The following is a 19,112-nucleotide window of genomic DNA, read 5'->3' on the forward strand; positions in this document are numbered from 1 at the left end:
TCGACTGACCTGTACGGGGGGTTGCCCGTGTTAGCTGGCGCTCCTTTGAGGAACGGAGAGGGCGGGCGCTAACATATGGTTTTTGGAGGTAGATGGGAGCAGAGCCAGTGAATACTCTGAAGGCCATCATTAGTGATTTAAATTTGATGCGAGCAGCTAAGGGTAGCCAATGCAGCTCAACTAATAGAGGTGTGACATGTGCTCTTTTAGGCTGGTTGAAAACCAGGCGTGCTGCAGCATTCTGGATCATCACTTGTTGCATAAAGGTGGTTAGTTGTCTTAAACAAGAAAAAAAAAAGCAATGAATGCTTAATTTGTAATATTTTCCAATGGGTAGTGAGAATAAAGCATCAGCATTTATTGTGGTACAGTGTTGCACCTATGTTGTTATTTTGCATTTCTCTCTTTGAATTCTGCATCTAGCAGTGTCTTAGTTTGGTATTTGGACTCTACTCAAATTTCTCCTGTAAATTGCTCTGATCAAAATCATCTGCCTAATGCCTGTCATAAATATAAATAACTGTTGACCATGATGAGTCTAGGGTTAAAAGCTGTACTGTAAAGTACCATACTGTATACTTAAAGAAAGAAAACCATCACGATGTACACTGTAGTCCGATCTGTGTGTGACATGAAACACTAACATAATATAGGATGGTCTTCATATAATGCAGAAATAATGGTCATGGAATGTTCAGCTGTGCACTGCTGTTATTGGGTTTGGATGAGGGTCTAAAGCCATGAATCAAATAGATGAATCCCCATTTGGAAACACTGGCTTGGTCTACACAAGACTTCTGGACGCAGACTTATTGTCTCTGCAGAAGTGATACCTTCGACAAAAAACCTATATGTCCCACAAGGCTCACCATGACTTACATTAATGTTCCCTGCAGGAAAAAAGAGCAGAAATTATTGGACCCATAGTTCTATACATTTTCAGAAGGGTAGGAGCATGAACCTTTCACACCTAAACACACTAAATCCAGCCATGACAGTCAGCACCCACAGAAGAAAAAGAACACAGTCAAGAACTAGACTAGAAGAACAGACAAGAAAACAAACATTGTCTGACTCTGGCGTTTTCTTTGCTTTTCCAAAATCTCGCAGTCTCTCTCACGCTGTCTCTTCTGCTGAGTCATAAGCCGCCTAATAAGGAGTCTGTGGTTTTTATTGGAATGACTTATATAGTCCTTAAAATGATATTTCAATGTGAGCGAGCCTATGTGGGGCAGTGTGGTGTGTGTCTGCGTGTGTCAGGGTAAGTGAATCAGAATAAGAAGGGGACAGACAGAGAGGAGTGTGGGTCTGTGGGCACCATGGCTCCATATTTCCTTCCAGTCTCAGCCTCCCCCTCCCATGCCCCCACAAAAAAACCCTCATGTAAACCTCTAAATGTACATAAAACATACATAACGCATACAAATAAGTTAAACATAATTTCTGGTTTAGTCTGTGTTTAAAAAGCCTAAATTATTTGCCAGTGAGTGTTTCTTGAACATGTGTGACTTTCTCAAAATAGTGCACCCTAGGGTTTCAAACAATATTTCCATTAAACACAACCTGCCACCACATACAAACTGAGAGAAAAACAGAACACACCTGTAGTGAGAATAGCAAGGTCCGTAAATTAGTCACAGTTATTAGACTATACATGAAAAGGGTTTACATTCATTCATTATCTGTAAGCGCTTGTCCAGCTAAGGGTCGCAGTGGGTCCGGAGCCTACCCAGAAACATTGGACACAAAGCAGGAACACACCCTGGAGAGGGCACCAGTCCTTCACACACTCACACATTCACTCACACACTCACACCTAGGGCCACTTTTGTGTCACCAATCCACCTACCAACGTGTGTTTTTGGACCGTGGGAGGAAACCGGAGCCCCCAGAGGAAACCCATGCAGACACAGGGAGAACACCAAACTCCTCACAGACAGTCACCCAGAGAGGGACTTGAACCCACAACCTGCAGGTCCCTGGAGCTGTGTGACTGTGACACTACCTGCTGCGCCAAAAAGGATTTACAGAGGAACATTCATTTCAAGCACATCTTGGTGACTGAAGTGTGGTGCTGGCTTTATTTAATTCCTGATGTTTTATTTAAAATTATTAAAATGAACATAATTTAAATGTATCTTTGTAATCACACGGACAGTTAAACATGTTAAGAACAAACAAGTAAACAAGTCTAAAGTAAGTTAATGTTGATCTATTTTACAGTAATTTCTTAGTCACTTGCTATTATTGCAAGGTAAAATTAAATAGTTATTTTACAGAAAAACATAAGTCTGGTTAGCTCTAGTGTTAGCTTTAGTTTTAGCTCAATCCAAAGCTGTGTATTAAATGATATGAAAATAACCCTGCTGTTTTATTTCTTTGGTTTCCACAGTCTTTCACTGGTTTCACGTGGTTTCCACAATTCAATTTCTGACATATTTACATAAATTATTTTCTTTTCTCGATTCTAAAAGGTATCTCTGCAATGAAAATTGTGCAAAACCGTTTTGAAAATATGCAATTCTTTGTGCTTCTGGACTTTAGTCTTTCACCCCAGCTCTTATGGATGCTGTGGAATCCACACCCTCATGTTATTTAGCATATTGCCTGTGATAGCAACCAGTTGGCACTGTGGCTGATATTACATTAACAACTGTAATACAACAATAATCAGGCAAAATGATCTGTAATGATCAGTAATTCAACCAGCTGGTCAAAGCCTGATTTAGAGGTATCTCAACACTGTGAATGAACAATAGATACATCTATGTCCAACCTTCTGTGGAGTCATGTAGGGAAAACAGCTCGCAAATGAGGAGTACTAGTCTTCGATTAAACTCTCACAGACAAACAGACTGAAAGCAATTACAGAAACATTCCAGCCATCCACAGAAGAGTGGAAAAGGAGTAGAGAGAGAGACAGAGAGAGAGACAGAGAGAGAGAGAGAGAAGGGGGAGAAATGGGTAGAATGGATGATGATTAGGGTGTATCTGAGGTGAATGGCAGTGCACATGGCAAATGCCTACCTAGTCTCCAACTGCCCTGCCCTAATGGGACAGGCCCATATTTCCCACTGGGAGATTGTACTGGCTCCAGCTGCAACATCCTGTGACACAAATCAGATATCTGCTTAGTGTCTGGGTTTAGGCAAACCCATTCAAACCAGCCACTCTCAAATTCTTGCATATGACTAAGAATGAATAACAGAAGAGTATGAGTGGGTTATTTGTGGGTGGATGACTTTTCAGTCCTGAGATTTTTTTCAATAACAACGCAGCTGTTCTGTACCCTGGAAGCATTTGAAATCTGCAGCAAAAATTATACTAATGACAAATGAATGACAAATAAAGAGCAGGTCATTAATGCAATGTCATCTTGGGTCCACTTTACACTTAATAAGCACAAGCTTACATAAATATTTCCACAAGAGGATGGGCAGTGAAGGTATCTGTTATGTACGAGGGGAAAGAAAACAACTGTGCTTGTTGGAGTTTGGTGGCCTGGTTTACAACTATCCTTTATTTTTTTTTAAATAATCTTATTGAGAAAAGAAAGGTGGGGGGTGAGCGTCACAAGGAGCAGATTACTAGATTAATGACTGTGGGGCACATTCCGTGGCATTACCCATTTATATTTATGCATTTATGTCATTTGCAGCCTGGAAGCCTTGGAAATTAAGGTTAATCATTTGATGGTTATTTTATGGACACAGGGTAATCACATTGCACAATACAGCTAGTCCTTTGACTTCTTCTTATGTAAGCTTTCCTTGTGTTAGCGAATGCAAGCTGAGCGACACCACTAGCCTCAACAACAACAACAAAAACAGCGTATAACTTCACACCTTATATTCAAATATATGGTATAAAATATAATGTTAAAGCATCTATCACACTTATTTCCAATCATTAATATTCTATAAAACATGTCAGTTGTAAGAGTCACATGAGGACGTTTCTATATAACAGCTTTAAGGTTGTTTTGTTGAGAACCCAAATAGTAAAAAACTCAAAAACAGTTCCATCTCATGTTCAGAATCAAATATCTCCACAGAAAAACATGCACACACATACTATTGTCCAAAATCCACCATTCGTTTAATTTCTTGTCAAGTTTCAAGTTATTCATTTGCACATGATATTTATGAAAAGAGTACAAACATGTAAATTAAGTATTTAAAAACAAAAGAAATTAAGCTCCAAACATTGAGTTAAAAATGTATTAAAATGAATTAATGAAATAAAATGAATAAGTGGGACCTGCTAAAGCACAAATTTTATCACCATCAGATAAACAGCACATGAATATTTCATCTCCAAGATAAAGACCGGAGAAAATCAATCTCCACTTTTACTTTGGAGCCAAGATATTCCACAGGCAACAACTCAACACCATGGGTCTGAAAGATTGTGGAGCTTTAAGTGCTAATGTATCTAGAACTATGGACTGGCCACTCCAGAACTGAATGTCTATGGGAGCCCATGGAGCAGGTGAAGGACACATCAGCCGTGAATGTTGAGGGAGGAGACAGTGCTGTTCATTCACCCTTCCACCCCTAAATTTGCTGCAGGTTGAGAGGAACTGCTAGTGAATGGAAAATTTAACCAAATATATCTCTAATATTCAATGCAGACATGCAGAAAGTCTGTATGTGCAATGTCTAACTGAGGCACATTGTCCCAGGGATGTAATACCATCTTACTGAGTAATAGCTGAAAAATAACAAATTTGGCTACTAGTACATCAAATGTTTTTATGAAGGCTGTATTGTTTTCTACATACTGGACAAAGAGTCTCATAATTCACCAGAAAACAATACGTTTTATGATTCCTCATAATCTATATTCTCATATGTGGCATAAATAATTTTATTGGAATATCTGCATGGTTGTCATTCATTTGTAACAACTTAGTGAGTTGGTGTACAATACTTGAAATGCATTATTACACCAGGGAACCACAAAACACATGTTGTAGCACTTAAATACCTTTCCATATCTCAGCTTCCTCCCAAAGAGCCATGCTCCCCTCTGTGCAGCCTGAGCATGACTCTGTGTTTGTCCTTCCTCAAGGCTACACCAACCTCCAGGCCTTATGCATTTGTGGGAATTAACATTGTCACTGCAATCAAACACTCATCACATCCCTTCCTAGCAAGACACTCAACAGGTATGTAGGCAAGACTCCTGAAAAGAAATTTGAAAGGCACCCTATCTAAATGTCTGAGCCTTCTCCAGGGCTATGACTGAGGACCGCCTGGTGTTCTGATGAAATATGTGTCTACAGGGGATGTGATTAAGTTAATTAGGGCCATTTTCTGGTGTGGATGGCACAGATATATTCAGGGTAAATACTGGCAAAATCTTGAGGCATCTGGATTTGTCATTGTGAAGACAGCGGGTGAGCTGCTGCTGCTGCTAAAGTCTCACCTTGCATTGTTTTGACTGGGCCATCCACACAGAGGTTCCTGCAGACAGCCTTTACAGCACCACGGAGAGGCTCTGTGTGTAAGGATCATGTTCTCAGCGTGCTCGTTTTACAAAGTTTGTTTTCGATTCAGCAAAAAACGTCTGCCAAAAAATCTGACAGGGATAATGTTTGAATTGAGGGAGATCAAGCCTTCTGTGTAAAGTGGGCTCATCTTCAAACGAGCCAGTCTTCAGCTGGAAGATGGCACTCTAGCCTTCTGACTTGGATTAAGCCTTGTTTCAGTTTGGGTTCACAGCTACAATTCAGTCTTTGTCCTCTCATGGGTTCAGGTTACAGGTCACTTTGAACTCAAGATGCCCCAGAGTTGACATAGCATCAATTGAACAATATTACCATGATGACATGTGGATATCAGGTTTGGTCAAGGCCCACAGTGAGACAGGCAGCAGGACAACCAATGCTGGGGCTATCTTCCCTGTGAACTCAAAAAGACAAGCAGACAAAACAGACTGGCCTCATTTCCTGCTACATTTCAAAAAAAGGAACAAAAATGCTTGATAGATATTTCCTAAGCTATTTGGACCACATTATATCAATAATGAGAAACATTACCTCTAAGAGGTCAATCCAAATGATTTGCGGAAACATTTTAAAGGCCATTTTCATGTAACAATCAAGAATATGATGTAAAGCAGATACTAGCTTCAGCATGCAGTATGAAAAATGCTTGGTTTACACTGGCTGAATGTTTTATGAAAAGATTATTAGCAGAGAATCTATAGGAGGCATAAATTAATCTCACCAACATATGTACTTAATATACCATGAACATTTTGAGACCCTCATTTCATTATTTAAATTTCAGTAAAAAACTGGCATTTATTACTAGTAATTCTTTTCTTTAGAGACATTTCTGAGGAGACTAGAGAAAAAAAAATTAACCTGCATAAGCAAGAGGAAAGTCAGGATAAACAGAAATCAGGACATAGATGGTGGCATGGAATAGCACACCTGGTGTATTCCAAGTCTTATTTTGTACAGCAACTAACTACTACATATGTGTACTTTATTACATACAGTACTTATATCCCACATATAATTGTAATAAATTATAATATGAACTGAGCCTGTTACAATACGTTCAAGCCAGACCCGGTATCAAGGTGAAAATGTGCATATATTTTACTAAAAGGCCATTCCCACTGTTCCCAAACTGTATATGAAAGAAAGCTGAAAGCAGCCTTAAAACTTCCATTAAACCTAACCATAAACCTAATCCTTAACCCTAAACTCAACCTGAATAGACTGAAGAGTCCAGATAGTCAGAAAAGCAGTGTTTTGTGTTTGTATAATGCTATCATTGACTAAAAATATAGCAGCTTTCATAGCTCTTCTTTGGGCAAATAACAGAGACTTTAAATGTATATGCAGTGAAACAGCGCCACCAGGGGATTGGGGCTCACTTGCAATGGACAGTGGCCATATGTTAATTAGGAATTGTGACAAATCAGGTGTCCTCAATGCACAAATCATACATAGGTATGTGTAATGTCTAATTAGGTTATCCATGTTTTAGATGTGAAGTCATGTTGCTCAAAATCAGCCAAACATTCATCTGTCTCTGTGTTGGTTAATAACACTGTGTAGCTCAAACGCTCAGTAACACTATCAGTATTGGAATAAAAGAAGCAGAATCGTTCCAACTCTAGTTGCAGGAATTATCAGCATGGTTCCATAATCAAATAACAACCTTCAGCTACAAGCAAACTCTGCAAGGCTCCACACTTGAGCCCATTTCCAGACATCTCACAGATCAAAGCACCCACATGCTGCTGCAAAATTAATGCATAGGCAGAAACCCACTTGAAGATCAATACTACGGCTTTGCATTACACACGTGAGCATTTCTCTTTCTACTCATAAAACCAAGGCATCTACAGGGGAGGGAGGAGTGCTCTGTGCTTAGACCAGCAAAGACTCTGTCGGGATATTGGCACAGGGAGATCACCAATGCTCTGGTTTGCATTACAGCAGCAGCAACAAAACAGAGCTTTTACTGGCTGCATTTGAGAAAGGAAAAGGGAGAGAGAAAGTGCATGTAACCAGCTGTAAGCCACATGAAATGCATTGATAATAGACTTGAAGCAAAGACTAATTAAATACTGTGTTTATTGGCCAAAGAATATCTTCCCAGAAATGATGGCTAAAGAATTTCTGAAGGTTTTGAGGAATTTAAAGTGGACATGGCAAAAAATATGTAATCCAAAAATAAGGATCTACACCCACAGGTGCCCAGCCTTCAAATTCTTCTACAGAAATTAAAGTTTAACAAGCACTCACAAGGAGAATATTCGAGAATCTGTGGCAGCTAGCTTCTCTACTGTCAACATATTCCATCTCTTTTGCCATTTCCACCATTTCCAGTATGAGCAAAAGGGCAAACCTCCTGCAAGCAGAGCCAGTTCTCCATGCTATGGACCTTATTCCTGCTGCGGTTACAGAAGAACACAAATGGCCTGTTGTGCTTGGGAGCTGGATGGGACATGGCCCATTTGTGTGCTCTCATCTTTAGCCAAATTGACGAGCTCTCTCATGCTGTCACACCACACTACCTGGGGCTGTGGAGGAGTGCAAGGCAACTTTGAAAAAGTGTAGTAAAAGGGAGCTGAAGAATCATAGTCAGAAATGTGAATGCATATGAAAAGCTTAAAACAAAAGAAAACCCAGATCTGATTTTCTTGTCTGCTAAAAAAAAGGGAAAAGAAACCCGTTAATTTAGTCACTTAAAAAACACAGGTGATAAACATAAATACAGCTTCCCATTTGTCAAAATAAGTATTTGCTTTCTGAGCACAGCACAGTAAACAAACTATGCAATTACATAACAGTTTGGTAAAAAAACTCCAATTCTTAAAATATTTATTGAATTTTAGTCTATAAACAGTAGCTCTTAGCTTTCTAAACAACAATTTCTGTACTGGTGGGATATTTTGGGCAATAAGTATGTGAAGCACAACACAGTACCTCCCATGGCATAACGATTTATTTCATAATAAAAGTGGCTTATGTATGCATTATAAACAGACACCTCCATGGAAAGGGTAGAGCATTTCCTGTACTGTCTCAGTGAAGATGAGAACAACTGGACTACTGTTAGCAATCATTCATTCTCAAAAGAAGCCTAAATGCACTTGGTAAGCACACATACAACACAGCTCATTCATGTTTTAAGGTGGAGTTTAAATAGCCTCAAAAGCCCTATTATTTATCCCAGTCCTAATAAAAGATCAGTTACTACTTCTACCCCTATATTACAACCTTGGCCTTACAACACAATGAAAAAGTTATAATTTACATTTTATTTGAAGGACTTGAACCGGGGAGGAACTGGCGCTGTTCTGTTTTATGCTCCAGTCTGGGAATCCCGTGTTACGGATGGCTTCCAGCCATTGAACAAGGGACAAAAGAGCAAGAGGACTTTATTGATTAAAGCAGTCCAGCAAATAAAAAAAACCCCAAATGCCTCACATTAGTCCATCATTTAACCTTTCATACATCAAATCCTTTGTTTCAGTTTCAGTTTTACGCAGGTAGGACAAAACTAAACATGGTCTAAACACCTCCAGCTGGAACTCTGTTTTTATTACGTGGGTCTGTCCCTGGCTTCACCAACTTTTGTAATCTTCTGCAAGTGGGAGAACATTCAACAGCATCCTGTGTTCAAACAATGGCTTTATTTTATGATACCTGTATGACAAAAAAAAAAAAAAAGGCTCACTAGACTCTTGATAAAATGTGTAACTGGGCCTGTTCTTTCTGGGATGGTAGGATTTCCCTTCCTCAGTTTAATGCTAACCATCACAGGTGTCTGTTAACTACTTTAAAAGAATGGATAAGCTCCTGTGTTTGTATAGTCTTGCTTAGTTGTCTAGTGGCATCACTGGCAAATGAAGGTAATGGTAAGTGACATTACTATGGTAAGTTCACATTATCTGGAGCAAACATCTCCCAACCTTCACCATCCCAGCATGATAGAAGAAGATACAAGTCATAGAAGACAGACTTATAAAGTGTGCAAAAAGGGGGGGGGGTAGAAAAAACTAATTCAAATAAGTCACATTCTCCAAAGGAACACATCATGATTAAATCACAGCATTAGTTGTGGTGCTAAAATCCTCACAATTTTGTCCCTTAGTTCGCTGCAACATCTCACTAGGCATTAGATTAATATATTCCTGCTGTATCCCTTTCCTTTGTTTGCAGTGTTTCTTTAAGCTAACTTTCACGTGAAAAACATCAGGAGCAGCTGATGTCAGCCCAACACATCCACAATGTTTCATGGTGCCAAAACATGTATCACAGCTCTGTGTTCAACACTCTAACAAGATTGAATACACAGTAGTTATGGAGTAGTTATTCCCAGAGGGAGGTGAGGCATGTGGGGAGTGAGAAATAAGGCCTCTAAATACCAGCATATTCCGGACTCACAGTCCACGCACAAAACCATAGTCAAGGTGATGGATAGGTCTCTTTCAGAGAAGTAACTCACATCGGTGACGGATAAACATCTGGAGAGAGAAAACCCAAAGGAACTATGCATCCCGTATCCCCTCCAGCACTGAGAGCACAGGCCTCCACTCCTTCCATAAGCCTGACCAACCTCCCCTAGGAAGCATGGCGCTGATAAGCATGCTTTGATTCTGATGGTGGGGACGTTTACAAAGGCCTAGCGATGACAGAGAGGCTGCTGACAGAGCCGATGGTGAGCGAAAGGAAAAATAATAACAGCCGCTTGCCAAGCTTCCCCATTTCTCTCCACTGCCAATGGAACGGAAAAACCCACCGCCGTCCAGAGCATTTTCAAGAGCGGAGGGGAGAAAGTGAGGAGAATGCAGGGGAGAGGAGAATGTGAGAATGAGATCTGGCAGAGCTCAGAGGCTAAATGCAAAATTAGAGAAAAATGGGGAGTGCTGAATGAGGACCCCAGGCTGACAGAAAGTTTTGTTTGTTATTGTCAATGTTCAGCATCTTGTGCTGAAGATAGAAAGAGCCCAGTGAAAAGCCAACACATGTTCTGAAAGTTGGAAGCGCTTTATGATACTAAGAGGCAGCCCTGATGGGGGCCATATGCACATTGCAGGTTCAAATCTGGACAACGTGTTGCATTCATCAGACTTTAACTCTCTTAGCTGCAGCTGCCCATTCTTTCTGCATTTCTATGTGTTTTGGCCACTGGCAAAACCATACACACATGATCAGAAAAAAACAAAGCTTTGATTAACTCTTGTCTGGACGACTCTTTTCTGTAGTGAACACCTTTCTGCAGCTGAAGCACTGTATTATTTTTATAATGAAAAAAATGGCAAGAGCGGCAATTTTCATGATGCCCGATGTTTATCTTATACAAGTTATAACTGGGGAGAATTTGCCTCATAGCACAGAGCACAGCATTGAAACCTGAAAAATTAATGTGATCATTTTCTAGGCAAAAAACTCTGGAACTTAATTCAGGAAAAATAATTCACAATAAAAGCACAACACGGGGCGGTACGGTGGTGCAACAAGTAGTGTCACAGTCACACAACTCCAGGGTCCTGGGGTTGCGGGTTCAGTTCCCGCTCCAGGTGACTGTCTGTGAGGTGTGTTCTCCCTGTGTCTGCTTGGGTTTCCTCCGGGCGCTTCGGTTTCCACTTGTTTGTAGGTGGATTGGCTATTTGAAACTGTCCAAAAGTGTGAGTAAATGTGTGAGTGTGTGTCACCCTGTGATTGACTTATGTCCAGTTATTCTAGGTAGGCTTCGGCCCCACTGTGATCCTGAACTAGTTAGAGACAATGAACAAATGAATGAAAAAAGATCACAGCATTGATCAAAATGATAATATAAACTACACTCCCTAAATCTTTTAGCTTTAGTACACATCATGCCCTACAAGTCTGAGGTTCAGCTGTTTCATCTGTTGGAGCTCTTTTTGTCTATTCAGGCTGATTTGTAAAAACTGTTTATTCTTGGTTGGGTGTAATAATCTTGACTTTGTATTGATATCATACACAGGACTACTGTGTTTAAGCAAACCAGCAACAACACTGGCCCAGTGTCTCGGATTCTGTGGGAGTGTTGACCACAGGGACAGAATCTTAAATTGGATTAAAAATAAGATTTTATAGAGGCACTCCTAACTGAAAATAATTCTTTCTTGAAAGGAATATGACAGATAGAAGTCCCAACAAGGCAATTATTCATGGACCTAAAACCTCTAAGTCTCTTTGGATTAACCCTCACGTAACCCAAGTTTCCCCTATGCTCTGCCTCTTTTCCTGTCCAGATCAATTTATGCACAACACATGGGAATGCGTCCTGGTGCAAAGCAATGTTAAATAGAACTGTCGGCAGCAAGCCACACTGAGCTGACATTTCAGCTTGACTTATGAGATGTCCAGACACACACAAAGACACAAAATAGTGTACACGCACACACTATCTAATCGCCAGTGTGGGCTAAGTACAGTGCTGATTGCAGACCAGGCTTGTGCCAAAGTGCTGTTTCCGACAGATTTGAGGGTGATTTCTCATCTGCTGTTTTGCCTCAGCCTGTTGTGCCTTAAGTGGAGAACGGGTGGAATTACAGCCGTGTGCAGCAGGAGCACAGCACGCAGACGCTGAGGAAAAAGCCCAGTGCCTGAAAGAAGGAATGTACCGCTTGCTTTAAAGCATTGAGTGCCTGGGCTGTTTTTCCTCTCTTTCAGTGAGTGAAAAAGAAGCGAGGAACAAATGGTAATGGTGAGAGATGGGGGTGTGGGTTCCTGGAAGGTAAGACATGCAGGCATTTGCTTTTCCTGGAGAACGAGTGGTATTCACCTTCATTTCCTGTATAAAGTGAAGACCAAATATAGCAGGTATGAAGCACAGCTGATGACACAATCCTTATATGCCAATATGCAGAATCTCTTTCAATTTTCCCCTTGATTTGACTTGATTTGATGAGATTCAAATTTACATTCCTACATTGTGGAACTGCCATAGGTCTGCAATGTATTTACACGTGGATAGAACGTTTAGAACATGCTAATACCCTCTCTTTTGTACTGGTTTCTATCATAAAATACACATAATGCTCTCAAAAGAGCATTTCATTGTGGTTAACTCTGCCTCTGCAGTTCCTCTCAGGTTGCGCTGTGCTATAGAAGCTGATGATGTAGCTCTGTATTGAAAGAGTTAGTCCTGCCGCCCCGTCCCCGACACCTGATGACGATATCCTTGTGCCGCACACATACTGGAGGACTAGCAATTTGTCTTGCTGTATTCAACCTTGATCTCCTTGCCACCTGGGCATTTATCAGTATTTTGAAATGGAACATCCAATGCAGCAGAGCCCTGCCCATGTCTACAGTAAACTATACAACAACGCCTCCCCTCTCAGTGCCTTTTCAACTTCAAACAGGGGTAGAGCTGCAGAAGTTAAGGAGTGTAGATACCATTTAAATGTGTGGCCTCATCAACCTCTTATTTAAAGCCCCAAAATCTTCACAAGTAACAAGTCACAACAAATGATAAGGTGATGCTCATGATATTCCTGCTTTCACATAATTGTTATAAAAGACAATTTATGCACAAAAGCTAGGCTTTGTTTTGTATTCTGAAAATATTTATCTTCAGCGTGCAGCCCTGCAGCAGCTCTGGCAGAAGCTGAGGCTGAGGTCCTGTGTGTATGGGGTGGGAGAGCGGTCGTCACATTCCTCCTAAACCCAGGTTTCCTTGCAGGGAGAGCTTGTCTCAAACACTGCCCTCTAGTGGTAATACAGAACAACATACACGTGTGGGGACCACTTTAAGAGATCTATAGCTGACGCTATATAACCGCAAGGTCAAAACTACTCAGTGCTTAATGGGACCAGATTCCTTAGTGTTTCTTATTTCAGCAATATATGGTAAATGTTTCTATGTCTTTTTTGACATGGAAAACCGGTCTGCCTCTCTGACTTCAAACAGTAATTTAAACACTGACATATTTCAACATTAATATTGAATGAGTGTGTTTAGTAGCCAAGAATTCAAGACACTGATTGTCCAGAGTAAAAATTTTGATCCACTGGTGTGTCCAATTGTACCATATGATTCACAGTCTCTGAAGTCCGTTTTTGTCTAGTCTCACCTTTTGATTGAGCATGTGTAATGCATTTGCCTTCTTTCTCCTCTGTTGGATGGTAAATAATAAAAACAACAGCTTTTGGAGAACTGAGAATACAGTAAGACATTGCAGCTTGAATGAAAATAGACATCCCATAATGGATTGGATACAAGCTGTGTGCTTTTCTTTCTCTTGTATCCAGCTTCTCCAGAGCAGACGACCACTCCAAAGAATTCTCCCATCCTCCTCAATCTTCTATTTAAGGGAAAGGAAAAGCCAGAGGAGAAGAAAACACAGACTGTTTTAAAAACCTCCCTGAGATGGACATGGTTTCTGCACTTAATAGCTTATAAACCAGCCCCAGTGAGCGTACACCCCAAAATCAACCAGGCAGGCGGTTTGGGTAGAAGCATGCAGTGGCTCCAACGTCAGTACAGTCAGTGAGTGAGCACCGATTATGGTTGGTCCGTATTTCAAGGCTTGAGATGAAATACATTTCAAAAGCCCCTGCCTGGCAAAGCCAACACACTAATAGGCCATCACAGACCTGAGCATCCATGGTTACGGCATGTTCCTGCCATTACTGTCCCTAAGGGCCAAATGTAGCTAGCTTTGTATGATTCTTTTTACTACATTTGTGTGGGAAGAAAAAAGGCTAAAAAAAAAGAGTCACTGCTGTGAAAATACTTTGATGGCTGTATGTGTTACCAAAGTATCTACACAGAAAAATGATGAAGAGAGGAACCACGGCTTTGGTTCCCTAAATGACTTTTAAATGGATATTTTTTGATGTATGCTGAAACTACTAAAACTAATGTAGTGCAAAATATAAAATTAAACATACACAATAACACTAGATAGAGTCAGTCAACCAGTATATGTTTCGTTTTTCTTTATTTTGTACTGGAGTTATCAGACTACCATAGCTATTACTATAAATCAGTAGTCAAAAACTCTTTAATAAGGCAGGTCCAAAACCTGCCATCTACGTTTTCAATGTCTACATAAAGGTAGCACATACAGTAGGAGAGTAAACCTAATTTGAGTGACTTCTGACTTTCAGCAGCAGTAAACTCGGACACTAAATTAAAGCTGAAATTAAACATCACATTTGCTTTACTGATTGTCCATAGTTGTAAATTGGATTTTTCACCAAAGAACCAAGAGTAGTCACTCTAATGCCATCTCTCCAAAGAACCACTTCCAGGCCATTGTGATTTGGAGGGATCTTTTACATTTCATTCTGTTATGAAACAGTGAGTCTTGCTACTTTGGAAACTGACTGACTACTGAATTGGGAGGAACGCCAACTACAGCACAAGCCATATGAGACACATACTGTAGATGACAAAATTGCACTGCACTTCTTCTCCTACTTCTCTGTTCTCAAGCCTTAACAGACAGCAGCAAACAAACTGGCTTTCACTCTTGGTTTCTGGAAGTTCTGGAATGTTCATGAGCCTGTAAATGCAAAGAAGTGTGTGAGGATGAAACCGATTCACACACTCTACTTCAGAGCTTATTACAATCAGACGTTCAGCTGTATCTGCTCAAGGACATGCATACAATGTCATAATAAGATGCACTCATACACATGTTTGCTCTGGATTCACATTTTTGTTTTGTTTTAAGAGAGCATGCCATCTTTTCCATCATGCACAGTCTGTTCAGCGCTGTTGGGACTGCTCCGACCAGAAAAAAATGCATGATAAAATACTATTCCCCAGCCCTAGTGGTAGAGAATGTATTATGAAAGCATATTCTCTCTCTCTCTCTCTCTCTCTCTCTCTCTCTCTCTGTCCTTCTTCATCTAAAACACATTGGCTCCTATAAAGCTTTATTTTTTATTACTTTTATTTATTTTTATTGCATTTCCAATTTGTAAGACAATACATTTTTGACAGTAAAAAGAACAGAAAGCATTTTTATGCCTGAAGTTCTGAAGCGTATAAAGTGCACAGACAAGTGTGATATAATGCCCAGATGCTGTGCCAGCTAATGAGACATATTGCACCTGATGGCTGGTCAAAGCGCACCACTTTCAGGGTCTGGAGGGCAAGCAAGTGCCCATGAGAGAGGCCAAATATGGTCGAGCGGAGGTGATGCGCAACAGAGTGTACACCAAACAATTCCAGGTGTCAGTCAGAGCGAGGTTGCAGGGCAGTTATATAACTCACTCTCTCTCACTGTGCACGAGTGACTGCCTCTCTGAAACAGCTGTGTGACTTCCCAGCCACACTACCTGAACCACACACCAAAACAGAGCCAATAGAACACACAAACACACACAGCCTACACTATTAACTGATTAACAACCAGAGTTATGTAACAAAGCAACATAAAACAACATAACAACTCGATGCAATCAATCGAAGAATTTGTAAACAAGTTGAGATTTGCATGCCTCCGGACCAGAGTTTACTTCTCTAGAACTTTGCACTCATGGCATTTCACATGTGGCTAATACACAATAAAATTGGCCACATGCCTAAGCTGAGGAAAAACAGGATAATCATAAAATTCTGTAAAATGTGGGGCAGTTTGTAATCTGCTGAGCATTGCCTAGTGGTAACAGTCCAATGAGAATTATGTTGGTCTCATGACTGAGATATAAATCCTTCTGTTCCCCACCGCTCTCTCTTTCTATTGCCCTTGGCATCCCCTGCACTGGCATCCAGCAACTTGAGAAGAGAAACTATTTCAAAGTTGACATGCCAGCTGAGGCAGGGACAGAAAAGATTCAGATGTGTGCTTACCTTGCTCTTCTGTTCAAGGTGGAATCTCAGGCAAATTTCTCAGGCAGGTAATTCTTTGCAGGTTGGTTCTGTTCTGCTCATGCCCCTCTCACGGTCTTGTCTCCAGCAGATGTGATGAGAAACAAATAGAACTTGGATGAAGGGATATATTCTTTACATATTCACATCAAAAAGAAAAAAAAAGAAAAAAAAGAAAAATAAAAAGGAAAAAAAAAAGAAAAAGCTGTTTTTAGGGCTGGTATTTTGCTTGTAATTTTCGTCTCTGTAGAAAATTTAGTCCACGTGCCTCTGCAGTGAGGAGAAGAAAAAAAGTCCTTGCAATGCTGTCTCTGGGTTGCTACAAGCAGATTTCAGACGTACCTTCTGAATGACTGTGTGCTCTCACTCACGGGTGGAAAGTAGGAGGGTAAGACACAGAGAGAGAGAGAGAGAGAGAGAGAGAGAGAGAGAGAGAGGAAAGTGCAGGAGAGAGAGTAAGTGTGAGGCAGGGTGCTCGGCTTTGCTGGGCTGTGACAAGAACCTAGTTAGTACAGGGCTTTTAACTAGGGGCGAAACACCTGGAAGCTCCTCTCTCCTTGACTCTTTTTTATGTTTGATCCCCCCTCACTCTCTCAGTGTTTTTTCCATGCAGAGAGACGCAGTTGTTTCTCTAGTTCAGACCATACAAAAGCCAAGTGTCTGTGGCCAGGCAGAGTAGGAGGTAGGAGGGGAGACTGGAGGATGTGATATCGTTAGCTAGAAGAGAAGGTTGAATTTGAAACTTTATTTTGTCCCCACACACCATGCCTCTTGTTTTCCCACCTCAAAACCAAACACAAGTAAACAAACTCTTGACCATGAAAACAAAATTTAACAGCATTAAACAAGCAGCTCCAGGGCAAGACTGAAAACCCAAATAAGGATGAATAGACTATATATAATAAATTCAGATAACTGTGAATTACATAAATTGATTTGCAGAACCTCCCTGTTTTCATTATCATTCATTAATACTGTGATAAAGTGAACAGGTTTTTTTGAGCATGCGGTGGATCAGTATATAAAGAGCACTGACCACCTGTTTCATGACCAGAAAGAGTTCTTGGTAACTCTTACAATAAGGGTACCTTAATTAACGGTACTTAAGACACTATTAGTTAATAGACAATTTATTAAAATCACAATTATTCAAGTGTAAGTAATGATAGAAATAAGAACTAGCATTATTAATTGCTTATTACGAATACTAGTTAACACTAGATCTTGGGTTTACTCCGGCTGGGTTTACTCCGGGTGCTCTGGTTTCCTCCCACAGTCCAAAAACACACATTTGTAGGTGGATTGGCAGCACAAAACTGTCCATAAGTGTGAGTGAATGTGAAGGACTGAGAAGGACTGGCGCCCCCTCTACGGTGTGTTCCCACCTTGTGCCCAGTGATTCCGGGGAGGCTCCGGGCCCACCGCGACCCTGAATTGGACAAGCGGTTACAGACAATGAATGAATGAATAATTGTGGCATCACCTAATATTTAGCCATCATGAATGAATGTACCCTTATTGTAATGTGTTAACATCTGTTGGTTTTAATTCAGAGCAAACATGATTGAAGATCATTGTACTTATAGGTTTTAATACTAGTATTTATATGGCAAGAAAAAATGTCTTCAAGTATCATGATATTATATTTTTACTCTATAGTCCTGCCTCTGAAGGCATTAGATTATCTGGATGTCACCAAGTTCCACATCAACTAAGATCCATCAATGTCCAGTAGCAAATGAATCATGACTTACTACTTTACAACCAACATGCGATCTCAAAAAACACTTCTCTTTTCTAGAGCTAAGAAAACAATGAACTCATTCAGACCCAGTTAGTCCATGTGCCATGGGCAACATGTAGGTGGTTATTCATGCACTGAGGATAATTAGCAACATCAACTTTATCATCATATCCAATCATAAATGTTGAGATTAGATTAAGCTCACGCTGAAATATTGGGCTATTTCAAGCCTCAGAAAAAGACTTGATATAGTTTTGGTCAATGCCAGAGCAGACTTCAACAACAAATGGGGTATTGTGCTCCGCAGGAGCTACTGCTGGGACCTGCCACTGGATGCCTTCCATCCATGCAACCTCTAACATGACTGGATATCAGATGTGTTATCAGATGCTAATCAGAGTTTATGTTTCCCGTAAGCACTGGAACAGGCGATAAACAGGCACGCGGCTAATCGCTGGCCTGTTTACATGCACTGTGTTCTAGTAGTAGACCTTGAAAGCACAAATTCATCAGTTCCAAAGTTGAGGAAAAGACCAGCTTATACTCACTTGGTCCACAGGGGTTGAACCCTGGCAGAGCAATGAGTCTGATAGCAAGAGGGCCACTGCCAAAGAAGACAGAGAGACAGCCATTATATAAACAGCCACTTGAGTCCACATATTAGGGGTGAATGTGAACTACTTGTATTGCGCTGGGTGGCCTGGATGAAAAAAGGATGGAAGAGAGAGGCCAAAATCAAATGCTGATGATGGAGTAGCACACGCCTTTTTCTTTGCACTTTGGATTGTGAAAACCAAACTCATTAATGCCAGAATAAAGATGACCATGTCAAGCCTATCACTGTGTGATTAGAAGGAGCAAACAAACTTTCTATGCTTCCCTGCTCAAGTGAATGATTTTCTATGAGTAAGCATTTTTGTGTAATGGCCCCTTCTCTAAATGGGACAGGGTCTTTGAAGAGCATCATTAATCACAGTCTTTAATGGTACTCACTCTTCATGTGCTTTGCTGGTTTGGGTGATCTACACTGGCAATTT

General features: G+C 40.6%; 1 protein-coding gene across 2 annotated transcripts in view; it reads right to left on the reverse strand.

The window, feature by feature from the left end:
* The window catches only part of col8a2 (collagen, type VIII, alpha 2), a 56,788-nt gene extending 40,339 nt beyond the window's left edge, over nucleotides 1–16,449 (reverse strand). The window contains exon 1 of one of the 2 annotated variants that reach the window (XM_066674398.1): nucleotides 16,314–16,449. The gene's annotated coding sequence lies outside the window, so the exon portion shown is untranslated. Of the gene's footprint in view, nucleotides 1–3,027; nucleotides 3,088–16,313 lie in introns of those variants that run through there. The other variant, XM_066674399.1, reaches the window with a different exon arrangement.
* Between the last annotated feature and the right edge of the window lie 2,663 nt (nucleotides 16,450–19,112).

This window comes from Hoplias malabaricus, chromosome 6, assembly GCF_029633855.1.
Source record: "Hoplias malabaricus isolate fHopMal1 chromosome 6, fHopMal1.hap1, whole genome shotgun sequence".
Lineage (NCBI taxonomy): Eukaryota > Metazoa > Chordata > Actinopteri > Characiformes > Erythrinidae > Hoplias > Hoplias malabaricus.